We start from the raw sequence: 14,999 nt of genomic DNA, 5'->3' as shown, positions 1-14,999 counted from the left end.
AACAAACAACCCTAACCCCCTAACAACAAACACTAACCCCCAAACAACAAACAACCCTAACCCCTAAAAACCAAAAACACTAACCCGCTAACAACAAACAACCCTAACCCACTAACAACAAACAACCCTAACACCCTAACAACAAACAACACTAACCCCCTAACAACAAACAACCCTTACCCCCTTATATCAAACAACACTAACCCCCTAACAACACAAAACACTAACACCCTAACAACAAAGAACACTAACACCCTAACAACAGAAACCACTAAACCCCAACAAGAAACAACCCTAAATCCCTAACAAGAAACAACACTAACCCCGTAAGAACAAACAGCCCTAACCCCCAAACAACAAACAACCCTAACCCCCTAACAACAAACAATCCAAACCCCCGAACAACCAACAACACTAACCCCCTAACCACAATAAACACTAACACCCTAACAAGAAAAACCACTAAACCCCAACAAGAAACAACGCTAAACCCCTAAGAACAAACAACACTAACCCCCTAACAACAAACAACCCTAACGAAGCAACAAAAAACCCTAACCCACTAACAACAAACAACACTAACACCCTAACAACAAACAACCCTAACCCCCTAACAACAAACAACACTAACACCCTAACAACAAACAACCCTTAACCCCTAACATCAAACAACACTAACCCCCTAACGACACAAAACACTAACACCCTAACAACAAACAACACTAACACCCCAACCGGAAACAACCCTAAACCCCTAACAACAAACACTAACCCCCTAACAACAAACAACACTGAACACCTAACAAGAAACTACCCTAACCCCATAACAACAAACAACACTAACCCGTAACAACAAACAACCCTAACCCCCAAACAACAAACAACCCTAACCCCTTAACAACAAACAATCCTAACCCCCCGAACAACCAACAACACTAACCCCCTAACCACAATAAACACTAACACTCTAACAACAAAAACCACTAAACCCCTACAAGAAACAACCCTAAACCACTAACAACAAACAACACTAACCCCCTAACAACAAACAACCCGTAACCCCTAACATCAAACAACACTAACCCCCTAACGACACAAAACACTAACACCCTATCAACAAACAACACTAACACCCTAACAACAAAAACAACTAAACCCCGACAAGAAACAACCCTAAACCCCTAACAACAAACACTAACCCCCTAACAACAAACAACACTGAACCCCTAACAAGAAACTACCCTAACCCCGTAACAACAAACAACACTAACCCATAACAACAAACAACCCTAACCCCCAAACAACAAACAACCCTAACCCCCAAACAACAAACAACCCTAACCCCTAAAAATCAAAAAAACTAACCCACTAACAACAAACAACACTAACCCACTAACAACAAACAACCCTAACACCCTAACAACAAACAACACTAACCCCCTAACAACAAACAACCCTTAACCCCTAACATCAAACAACACAAACCCCCTAACGACACAAAACACTAACACCCTAACAACAAACAACACTAACACCCTAACAACAAAAACCACTAAACCCCAACCAGAAACAACCCTAAACCCCTAACAACAAACACTAACCCCGTAACAACAAACACTGAACCCCTAACAAGAAACTACCCTAACCCCATAACAACAAACAACACTAACCCGTAACAACAAACAACCCTAACCCCCAAACAACAAACAACCCTAAACCCCTAACAACAAACACTAACCCCCTAACAAAAAACAACACTAAACCCCGAACAAGAAACTACCCTAACCCCGTAACAACAAACAACACTAACCCCGTAACAAGAAACAACCCTAACCCCCTAACAACAAACAACACTAACCCCCTAACAACAATCAACCCTAAACCCCTAACATCAAAGAACACTAACACCCTAACAACAAACAACCCTAACCCCCTAACAACAAACACTAACCCCCAAACAACAAACAACCCTAACCCCTAAAAACCAAAAACACTAACCCACTAACAACAAACTACCCTAACCCACTAACAACAAACAACCCTAACACCCTAACAACAAACAACACTAACCCCCTAACAACAAACAACCCTAAACCCCTAAAATCAAGCAACACTAACCCCCTAACAACACAAAACTCTAACACCCTAACAACAAACAACACTAACACCCTAACAACAAAAACCACTAAACCCCAACAAGAAACAACCAGAAAGCCTTAACAACAAACACTAACCCCCTAACAACAAACAACACTAAACCCCTAACAAGAAACTACCCTAACCCCGTAACAACAAACAACACTAACCCCGTAACAACAAACAACCCTAACCCCCAAACAACAAACAACCCTAACGCCCTAACAACAAACAACACTAACACCCTAACAACAAACAACCCTAAAACCCTAACATCAAACAACACTAACCCCCTAACATCACAAAACACTAACACCCTAACAACAAACGACACTAACACCCTAACAACAAAAACCACTAAACCCCAACAAGAAACAACCCTAAACCCGTAACAACAAACAACACTAACCCCCTAACAACAAACAACCCTAACCAAACAACAAAAAACCCTAACCCACTAACAACAAACAACACTAACACCCTAACAACAAACAACCCTAACCCCCTAACAACAAACAACACTAACAAACTAACAACAAACAACACTAACCCCCTAACAACAAACAACCCTAACCAAACAACAAAAAACCCTAACCCAGTAACAACAAACATCACTAACACCCTAACAACAAACAACCCTAACCCCCTAACAACAAACAACACTAACACCCTAACAACAAACAACCCTAACCCCCTAACAACAAACAACACTAACCCCCTAACAACAAACACTAACCCCCAAACAACAAACAACCCTAACCCCTAAAAACCAAAAAAACTAACCCACTAACAACAAACAACCCTAACCCACTAACAACAAACAACCCTAACACCCTAACAACAAACAACACTAACCCCCTAACAACAAACAACCCTTACCCCCTAACATCAAACAACACTAACCCCCTAACAACACAAAACACTAACACCCGAACAACAAACAACACTAACACCCTAACAACAGAAACCACTAAACCCCAACAAGAAACAACCCTAAACCCCTAACAACAAACACTAACCCCCTAACAACAAATAACACTGAACCCCTAACAAGAAAATACCCTAACCCCGTAACAACAAACAACACTAACCCGTAACAACAAACAACCCTAACCCCCAAACAACAAACAACCCTAAACCCCAAACAGCAAACAATTATAACCCCGCGAACAACCAACAACACTAACCCCCTAACCACAATAAACACTAACAGCCTAACAACAAAACCCACTAAACCCAAACAAGAAACAACACTAAACCCCTAACAACAAACAACACTAACCCCCTAACAAAAAACAACCCTAACCAAACAACAAAAAACCCTAACCCACCAACAACAAACAGCACTAACACCCTAACAAAAAACAAAACTAACTCCCTAACAACAAACAACACTAACCCCCTAACAACAAACAACCCTAACCCCCTAACAACAAACAACACTAACCCCCTATCAACAAACAACCCTAAACCCCTAACATCAAACAACACTAACCCCCTAACAACACAAAGCACTAACACCCTAACAACAAACAACACTAACACCCTAACAACAAAAACCCCTAAACCCCAACAAGAAACAACCCTAAACCCATAAAAACAAACACTAACCCCCTAACAAAAAACAACACTAAACACCGAACAAGAAACTACCCTAACCCCGAAACAACAAACAACACTAACCCCGTAACAAGAAACAACCCTAACCCCCTAACAACGAACAACACTAACCCCCTAACAACAAACAACCCTAAACCCCTAACATCAAAGAACACTAACACCCTAACAACAAACAACCCTAAACACCTAACATCAAAGAACACTAACACCCTAACAACAAACAACCTTAACCCCCTAACAACAAACACTAACCCCCAAACAACAAACAACCCTAACCCCTAAAAACCAAAAACACTAACCCACTCACAACAAACAACCCTAAACCCCTAACATCTAACAACACTAACCCCCTAACAACACAAAACACTAACACCCTAACAACGAACAACACTAACACCCTAAAAACAAAACCCACTAAACCCCAACAAAAAACAACCCGAAACCCCTAACAACAAACACTAACCCCCTAACAACAAACAACACTAAACCCCTAACAAGAAACTACCCTAACCCCGTAACAACAAACAACACTAACCCCGTAACAACAAACAGCCCTAACCCCCAAACAACAAACAACCCTAACCCCCTATCAACAAACAATCCTAACCCCCGAACAACCAACAACACTAACCCCCTAACCACAATAAAGACTAACACCCTAACAACAAAAACCACTAAACCCCAACAAAAAACAACCCTAAACCCCTAACAACAAACAACACTAACCCCCTAACAACAAACAACACTAACACCCTAACAACAAACAATCCGAACCAAACAACAAAAAACCCTAACCCACTAACAACAAACAACACTAACACCCTAACAACAAACAACCCTAATACCCTAACAACAAACAACACTAACACCCTAACAACAAACAACCCTAACCCCCTAACAACAAACAACACTAACCCCCTAACAACAAACAACCCTAAACCCCTAACATCAAGAAACACTAACACCCTAACAACAAACAACCCTAATCCCCTAACAACAAACACTAACCCCCAAACAACAAACAACCCTAACCCCTAAAAACCAAAAAAACTAACCCACTAACAACAAACAACCCTAACCCCCTAACAACAAACAACCCTAACACCCTAACAACAAACAACACTAACCCCCTAACAACAAACAACCCTTAACCCCTAACATCAAACAACACTAACACCCTAAAAACAAAAACCACTAAACCCCAACAAGAAACAACCCTAAACCCCTAACAACAAACAATAACCCCCTAACAACAAACAACACTAAACCCTTAACAAGAAACTAACCTAACCCGCTAACAACAAACACCCCTAAACCCCTAACAACAAACAATCCTAACCCCCTTACAACCTACAACACTAACCCCCTAACCACAAACAACACTAACCCCGTAAGAACAAAGAACACAAACCCCCTAACAACAGTCCTAACCACCTAACAACAAACAACACTAACCCCCTAAAAAGAAACAACAATAAACCCCTAAAAACAAACAACACTCATCCCCTAAGAACAAACAACACTAACCCTCTAACAACAAACAACACTAACCCCTAAGAACAAAAACACTAACCCCCTAACAACAAACAACACTAACCCCCTAAAAACAAACAATCCTAAAACCCTAAAAACAAACAACACTGAACCCCTTAAAACAAACAACACTAAGCCCCTAACAACAAACAGCACTAACACTCTAACCACAAAAAACACTGACACGCTAACAACAACCAACACTAACCCCCTAACAACAAACAATCCTAACCCCCTAAAAACAAACAACACTAACCCCCTAAAAACAAACAACCCTAAAACCCTAAAAACAAACAACACTGAACCCCTAAAAACAAGCAACACTAAGCCAATAACAACAAAAAGCACTAACCCACTAACAACAAAAAACACTAACCCTCTAACAACATCCAACAGTAACGCCCTAACCACAAACAACACTAACCCCCTAAAAACAAACAATCCTAACCCCCTAACAACAAACAACACTCACCCCTAAAAAACAAACAACCCTAAAACCCTAAAAGCAAACAACACTGAACCCCTAAAAACAAACCACACTAAGCCCCTAACAACAAAGAACACTAACACCCGAACAACAAACACCGCTAAACCCCAACAAGAAACAACCCTAAGCCCCTAAGAACAAACAACACTAACCCCCTAACAAGAAACAACCCTAAACCCCTAACAACAAACAACACTAACCCCCTAACAACAAACAACACTAACACCCTAACAACAAACAACCCTAACCCCTAAGAACAAACAACACTAACGCCCTAAGAACAAACAACACTAATCCCCAGCAACGAACAATACTAACCCCCTAACAAAACAAAACCTAACCCCTTATCAACAAACAACTCTAACCCACTAACAACAAACAACCCTAACACCCTAACAACAAACAACACTAACCCCCTAACAACAAACGACCCTAAACCCCTAACATCAAACGACACTAACCCCCTAACAACACAAAACACTAACACCCTAACAACAAACAACACTAACACCCTAACAACGAAAACCACTAAACCCCAACAAGAAACAACCCTAAACCCCTAACAACAAACACTAACCCCCTAACAACAAACAACATTAAACCCCTAACAAGAAACTACCGTAACCCCGTAACAACAAACAACACTAACCCCGTAACAACAAACAACCCTAACCCCCAAATAACAAACAACCCTAACCCCCTAACAACAAACAATCCTAACTCCCGAACAACCAACAACACTAACCCCCTAACCACAATAAACACTAACACCCTAACAACAAAAACCACTAGACCCCAACAAGAAACAACCCTAAACCCCTAACAACAAACAACACTAACCCCCTAACAACAAAGAACGCTAACCAAACAACAAACAACCCTAACCCACTAACAACAAACAACACTAACTCCCTAACAAGAAACTACTCTACCCCGTAACAGCAAACAACCCTAATCCCTAAAAACAAAGAACCCTAACCCCCTAACAACGAACAACCCTAACCAAACAACAAACAACCCTAACCGACTAACAACAAACAACACTAATCCCCCAACAAGAAACAACACTAACCCCCTAAGAAGAAACAACACTAACCCCCTAACAACAAACAACACTAACCCCCTAACAACAAACAACACTAACACCCTAACAACAAGCAAAACTAACCCCCTAAGAACAAACACTAATCCCCTAAGAACAAACAACACTAACCCCCTAACAACAAACAACCCTAAACCCCTAACATCAAACAACACTAACCCCCTAACAACACAAAACACTAACACCCTAACAACAAACAACACTAACACCCTAACAACAAAAACCACTAAACCCCAACAAGAAACAACCCGAAACCCCTAAGAACAAACACTAACCCCCTAACAACAAACAACACTAAACCCCTAACAAGAAACTACCCTAACCCCGTAACAACAAACAACACTACCCCCGTAACAACAAACAGCCCTAACCGCCAAACAACAAACAACCGTAACCCCCTAACAACAAACAATCCTATCCCCCAAACAACCAACAACACTAACCCCCTATCCACAATACAGACTAACACCCTAACAACAAAAACCACTAAACCCCAACAAGAAACAACCCTAAACCCCTAACAAAAAACACTAACCCCCTAACAACAAACAACACTGAACCCCTAACAAGAAAATACCCTAACCCCGTAACAACAAACAACACTAAACCGTAACAACAAACAAACCTAACCCCCAAACAACAAACAACCCTAAACCCCAAACAACAAACAACCCTAACCCCTTAACAACAAACAATCCTAACCCCCCGAACAACCAACAACACTAACCCCCAACCACAATAAACACTAACACCCTAACAATAAAAACCACTAAACCCCATCAAGAAACAGCCCTAAACCCCTAACAACAAACAACACTAACCCCCTAACAAAAAACAACCCTAACCAAACAACAAAAAACGCTAACTTACCAACAACAAACAACACAACAACCCTAACAACAAACAACCCTAACTCCCTAACAACAAACAACACTAACACCCTAACAACAAACAACCCTAACCCCCTAACAACAAACAACACTAACACCCTAACAACAAACAACCCTAACCCCCTAACAACAAACAACACTAACCCCCTAACAACAAACAACCCTAAACCCCTAACATCAAGGAACACTAATACCCTAACAACAAACAACCCTAACCCCCTAACAACAAACACTAACCCCCAAACAACAAACAACCCTAACCCCTAAAAACCAAAAAAACTAACCCACTAACAACAAACAACCCTAACCCCCTAACAACAAACAACCCTAACACCCTAACAACAAACAACCCTAACCCCCTAACAACAAACACTAACCCCCAAACAACAAACAACCCTAACCCCTAAAAACCAAAAAAACTAACCCACTAACAACAAACAACCCTAACCCCCTAACAACAAACAACCCTAACACCCTAACATCAAACAACACTAACCCCCTAACAACACAAAACACTAACACCCTAGCAACAAACAACACTAACACCCTAAAAACAAAAACCACTAAACCCCAACAAGAAACAACCCTACACCCCTAACAACAAACAATAACCCCCTAACAACAAACAACACTAAACCCTTAACAAGAAACTAACCTAACCCGCTAACAACAAACACCCCTAAACCCCTAACAACAAACAATCCTAACCCCCTTACAACCTACAACACTAACCCCCTAACCACAAACAACACTAACCCCGTAAGAACAAAGAACACTAACCCCCTAACAACAGTCCTAACCACCTAACAACAAACAACACTAACCCCCTAAAAAGAAACAACAATAAACCCCTAAAAACAAACAACACTCATCCCCTAAGAACAAACAACACTAACCCTCTAACAACAAACAACACTAACCCCTAAGAACAAAAACACTAACCCCCTAACAACAAACAACACTAACCCCCTAAAAACAAACAACCCTAAAACCCTAAAAACAAACAACACTGAACCCCTTAAAACAAACAACACTAAGCCCCTAACAACAAGCAGCACTAACACTCTAACAACAAAAAACACTGACACGCTAACAACAACCAACACTAACCCCCTAACAACAAACAATCCTAACCCCCTAAAAACAAACAACACTAACCCCCTAAAAACAAACAACCCTAAAACCCTAAAAACAAACAACACTGAAACCCTAAAAACAAACAACACTAAGCCAATAACAACAAAAAGCACTAACCCACTAACAACAAAAAACACTAACCCTCTAACAACATCCAACAGTAACGCCCTAACCACAAACAACACTAACCCCCTAAAAACAAACAATCCTAACCCCTAACAACAAACAACACTCACCCCTAAAAAACAAACAACCCTAAAACCCTAAAAGCAAACAACACTGAACCCCTAAAAACAAACCACACTAAGCCCCTAACAACAAAGAACACTAACACCCGAACAACAAACACCGCTAAACCCCAACAAGAAACAACCCTAAGCCCCTAAGAACAAACAACACTAACCCCTTAACAAGAAACAACCCTAAACCCCTAACAACAAACAACACTAACCCCCTAACAACAAACAACACTAACACCCTAACAACAAACAACCCTAACCCCTAAGAACAAACAACACTAACGCCCTAAGAACAAACAACACTAATCCCCAGCAACGAACAATACTAACCCCCTAACAAAACAAAACCTAACCCCTTCTCAACAAACAACTCTAACCCACTAACAACAAACAACCCTAACCCCCTAACAACAAACAACACTAACCCCCTAACAACAAACAACCCTAAACCCCTAACATCAAAAAATACTAACACCCTAACAACAAACAACCCTAATCCCCTAACAACAAACACTAACCCCCAAACAACAAACAACCCTAACCCCTAAAAACCAAAAACACTAACCCACTAACAACAAACAACCCTAACCCACTAACAACAAACAACCCTAACACCCTAACAACAAGCAACACTAACCCCCTAACAACAAACAACCCTAACCCCCTAACATCAAACAACACTAACCCCCTAACAACACAAAACACTAACACCCTAACAACAAACAACACTAACACTCTAACAACAAAAACCACTAAACCCCAACAAGAAACAACCCTAAACCCCTAAGAACAAACAACACTAACCCCGTAACAACAAACAACCCTAACCAAACAACAAAAAACCCTAATCCACTAACAAAAAACAACACTAACACCCTAACAACAAACAACCCTAACCCCCTAACAACAAACAACACTAACACCCTAACAACAAACAAACCTAACCCCCTAACAACAAACAACACTAACCCCCTAACAACAAACAACCCTAAACCCCTAACATCAAAGAACACTAACACCCTAACAACAAACAACCCTAACCCCTAACAACAAACACTAACCCCCAAACAACAAACAACCCTAACCCCTAAAAACCAAAAAAACTAACCCACTAACAACAAACAACCCTATCCCACTAACAACAAACAACCCTAACACCCTAACAACAAACAACACTAACCCCCTAACAACAAACAACCCTTACCCCCTAACATCAAACAACACTAACCCCCTAACAACACAAAACACTAACACCCTAACAAGAAACAACACTAACACCCTAACAACAGAAACCACTAAACCCCAACAAGAAACAACCCTAAACCCCTAACAACAAACACTAACCCCCTAACAACAAACAACACTGAACCACTAACAAGAAAATACCCTAACCCCGTAACAACAAACAACACTAACCAGTAACAACAAACAACTCTAACCCCCAAACAACAAACAACCCTAAACCCCAAACAACAAACAAAACTAACCCACTAACAACAAACACCACTAACACCCTAACAACAAAAACCACTAAACCCCAACAAGAAACAACCCTAAACGCCTAACAACAAACAACCCTAAACCCTTAACAACAAACAATCCTAACCCCCCGAACAACCAACAACACTAACCCCCTAACCACAATAAACACTAACACCCTAACAACAAAAACCACTAAACCCCAACAAGAAACAACCCTAAACCCCTAACAACAAACAACACTAACCCCCTAACAAAAAACAACCCTAACCAAACAACAAAAAACCCTAACCCACCAACAACAAACAACACTAACACCCTTACAAAAAACAACCCTAACTCCCTAACAACAAACAACACTAACAACCTAACAACAAACAACCCTAACCCCCTAACAACAAACAACACTAACCCCCTAACAACAAACAACCCTAAACCCCTAACATCAAAGAACACTAACACCCTAACAGCAAACAACCCTAACCCCCTAACAACAAACACTAACCCCCAAACAACAAACAACCCTAACCACTAAAAACCAAAAACACTAACCCACTAACAACAAACAACCCTAAACCACTAACAACAAACAACCCTAACACCCTAACAACAAACAACACTAACCCCCTAACAACAAACAACCCTAAACCCCTAACATCAAACAACACTAACCACTAACAACACAAAACACTAACACCCTAACAACAAACAACACTAACACCCTAACAACAAAAACCGCTAAACCCCAACAAGAAACAACCCGAAACCCCTAACAACAAACACTAACCCCCTAACAACAAACAACACTAAACCCCTAACAAGAAACTACCCTAACCCCGTAACAACAAACAACACTAACCCCGTAACAACAAACAGCCCTAACCCCCAAACAACAAACAACCCTAACCCCCTAACAACAAACAATCATAACCCCCGAACAACCAACAACACTAACCCCCTAACCACAATGAAGACTAACACCCTAACAACAAAAACCACTAAACCTCAACAAGAAACAACCCTAAACCCCTAACAACAAACAACACTAACCCCCTAACAACAAACAAAACTAACCCCCTAACAACAAACAATCCTAACCAAACAACAAAAACCCTAACCCACTAACAACAAACAACACTAACACCCTAACAACAAACAACCCTAACCCGTAACAACAAACAACACTAACACCCTAACAACAAACAACCCTAACCCCCTAACAACAAACAACACTAACCCCCTAACAACAAACAACCCTAAACCCCTAACATCAAAGAATACTAACACCCTAACAACAAACAACCCTAATCCCCTAACAACAAACACTAACCCCCAAACAACAAACAACCCTAACCCCTAAAAACCAAAAACACTAACCCACTAACAACAAACAACCCTAACCCACTAACAACAAACAACCCTAACAACCTAACAACAAACAACACTAACCCCCTAACAACAAACAACCCTAACCCCCTAACATCAAACAACACTAACCCCCTAACAACACAAAACACTAACACCCTAACAACAAACAACACTAACACTCTAACAACAAAAACCACTAAACCCCAACAAGAAACAACCCTAAACCCCTAAGAACAAACAACACTAACCCCCTAACAACAAACAACCCTAACCAAACAACAAAAAACCCTAACCCACTAACAACAAACAACACTAACACCCTAACAACAAACAACCCTAACCCCCTAACACAAACAGCACTAACACCCTAACAACAAACAACCCTAACCCCCTAACAACAAACAACAATAACCCCCTAACAACAAACAACCCTAAACCCCTAACATCAAAGAACACTAACACCCTAACAACAAACAACCCTAACCCCTAACAACAAACACTAACCCCCAAACAACAAACAACCCTAACCCCTAAAAACCAAAAAAACTAACCCACTAACAACAAACAACCCTAACCCACTAACAACAAACAACCCTAACACCCTAACAACAAACAACACTAACCCCCTAACAACAAACAACCCTTACCCCCTAACATCAAACAACACTAACCCCCTAACAACACAAAACACTAACACCCTAACAACAAACAACACTAACACCCTAACAACAGAAACCACTAAACCCCAACAAGAAACAACCCTAAACCCCTAACAACAAACACTAACCCCCTAACAACAAACAACACTGAACCACTAACAAGAAAATACCCTAACCCCGTAACAACAAACAACACTAACCCGTAACAACAAACAACTCTAACCCCCAAACAACAAACAACCCTAAACCCCAAACAACAAACAAAACTAACCCACTAACAACAAACACCACTAACACCCTAACAACAAAAACCACTAAACCCCAACAAGAAACAACCCTAAACGCCTAACAACAAACAACCCTAAACCCTTAACAACAAACAATCCTAACCCCCCGAACAACCAACAACACTAACCCCCTAACCACAATAAACACTAACACCCTAACAACAAAAACCACTAAACCCCAACAAGAAACAACCCTAAACCCCTAACAACAAACAACACTAACCCCCTAACAAAAAACAACCCTAACCAAACAACAAAAAACCCTAACCCACCAACAACAAACAACACTAACACACTTACAAAAAACAACCCTAACTCCCTAACAACAAACAACACTAACAACCTAACAACAAACAACCCTAACCCCCTAACAACAAACAACACTAACCCCCTAACAACAAACAACCCTAAACCCCTAACATCAAAGAACACTAACACCCTAACAGCAAACAACCCTAACCCCCTAACAACAAACACTAACCCCCAAACAACAAACAACCCTAACTCCTAAAAACCAAAAACACTAACCCACTAACAACAAACAACCCTAAACCACTAACAACAAACAACCCTAACACCCTAACAACAAACAACACTAACCCCCTAACAACAAACAACCCTAAACCCCTAACATCAAACAACACTAACCACTAACAACACAAAACACTAACAGCCTAACAACAAACAACACTAACACCCTAACAACAAAAACCGCTAAACCCCAACAAGAAACAACCCGAAACCCCTAACAACAAACACTAACCCCCTAACAACAAACAACACTAAACCCCTAACAAGAAACTACCCTAACCCCGTAAGAACAAACAACACTAACCCCGTAACAACAAACAGCCCTAACCCCCAAACAACAAACAACCCTAACCCCCTAACAACAAACAATCATAACCCCCGAACAACCAACAACACTAACCCCCTAACCACAATGAAGACTAACACCCTAACAACAAAAACCACTAAACCTCAACAAGAAACAACCCTAAACCCCTAACAACAAACAACACTAACCCCCTAACAACAAACAACACTAACCCCCTAAAAACAAACAATCCTAACCAAACAACAAAAACCCTAACCCACTAACAACAAACAACACTAACACCCTAACAACAAACAACCCTAACCCCCTAACAACAAACAACACTAACACCCTAACAACAAACAACCCTAACCCCCTAACAACAAACAACACTAACCCCCTAACAACAAACAAACCTAAACCCCTAACATCAAAGAACACTAACACCCTAACAACAAACAACCCTAACCCCCTAACAACAAACACTAACCCCCAAACAACAAACAACCCTAACCCTTAAAAACCAAAAACACTAACCCACTAACAACAAACAACCCTAACCCACTAACAACAAACAACCCTAACACCCTAACAACAAACACTAACCCCCAAACAACAAACAACCCTAACCCTTAAAAACCAAAAACACTAACCCACTAACAACAAACAACCCTAACCCACTAACAACAAACAACCCTAACACCCTAACAACAAACAACACTAAACCCCTAACAACAAACAACCCTAACCCCCTAACATCAAACAACACTAACCCCCTAACAACACAAAACACTAACCCCCTAACAACAAACAACACTGAACTACTAACAAGAAAATACCCTAACCCCGTAACAACAAACAACACTAACCCGTAACAACAAACAACTCTAACCCCCAAACAACAAACAACCCTAAACCCCAAACAACAAACAAAACTAACCCACTAACAACAAACACCACTAACACCCTAACAACAAAAACCACTAAACCCCAACAAGAAACAACCCTAAACCCCTAACAACAAACAACCCTAACCCCCTAACAACAAACAACCCTAACCAAACAACAAAAAAACCTAACTGACTAACAACCAACAACCCTAACCCCCTAACAAGAAACAACAGTAAGCCCCTAACAACAAACAACACTAACCCCCTAACAACAAACAACACTAACCCTCTAACAACAAACAACACTAACACCCTAACAACAACCAACCCTAACCCCCTAAGAACAAACAACACT

The sequence above is a fragment of the Elephas maximus genome, chromosome 9 (assembly GCF_024166365.1).
Source record: "Elephas maximus indicus isolate mEleMax1 chromosome 9, mEleMax1 primary haplotype, whole genome shotgun sequence".
Classification (NCBI taxonomy): Eukaryota; Metazoa; Chordata; class Mammalia; order Proboscidea; family Elephantidae; genus Elephas; species Elephas maximus.
The sequence above is the reverse complement of the archived record's forward strand: the minus strand, read 5'-3'. Positions refer to the sequence as shown.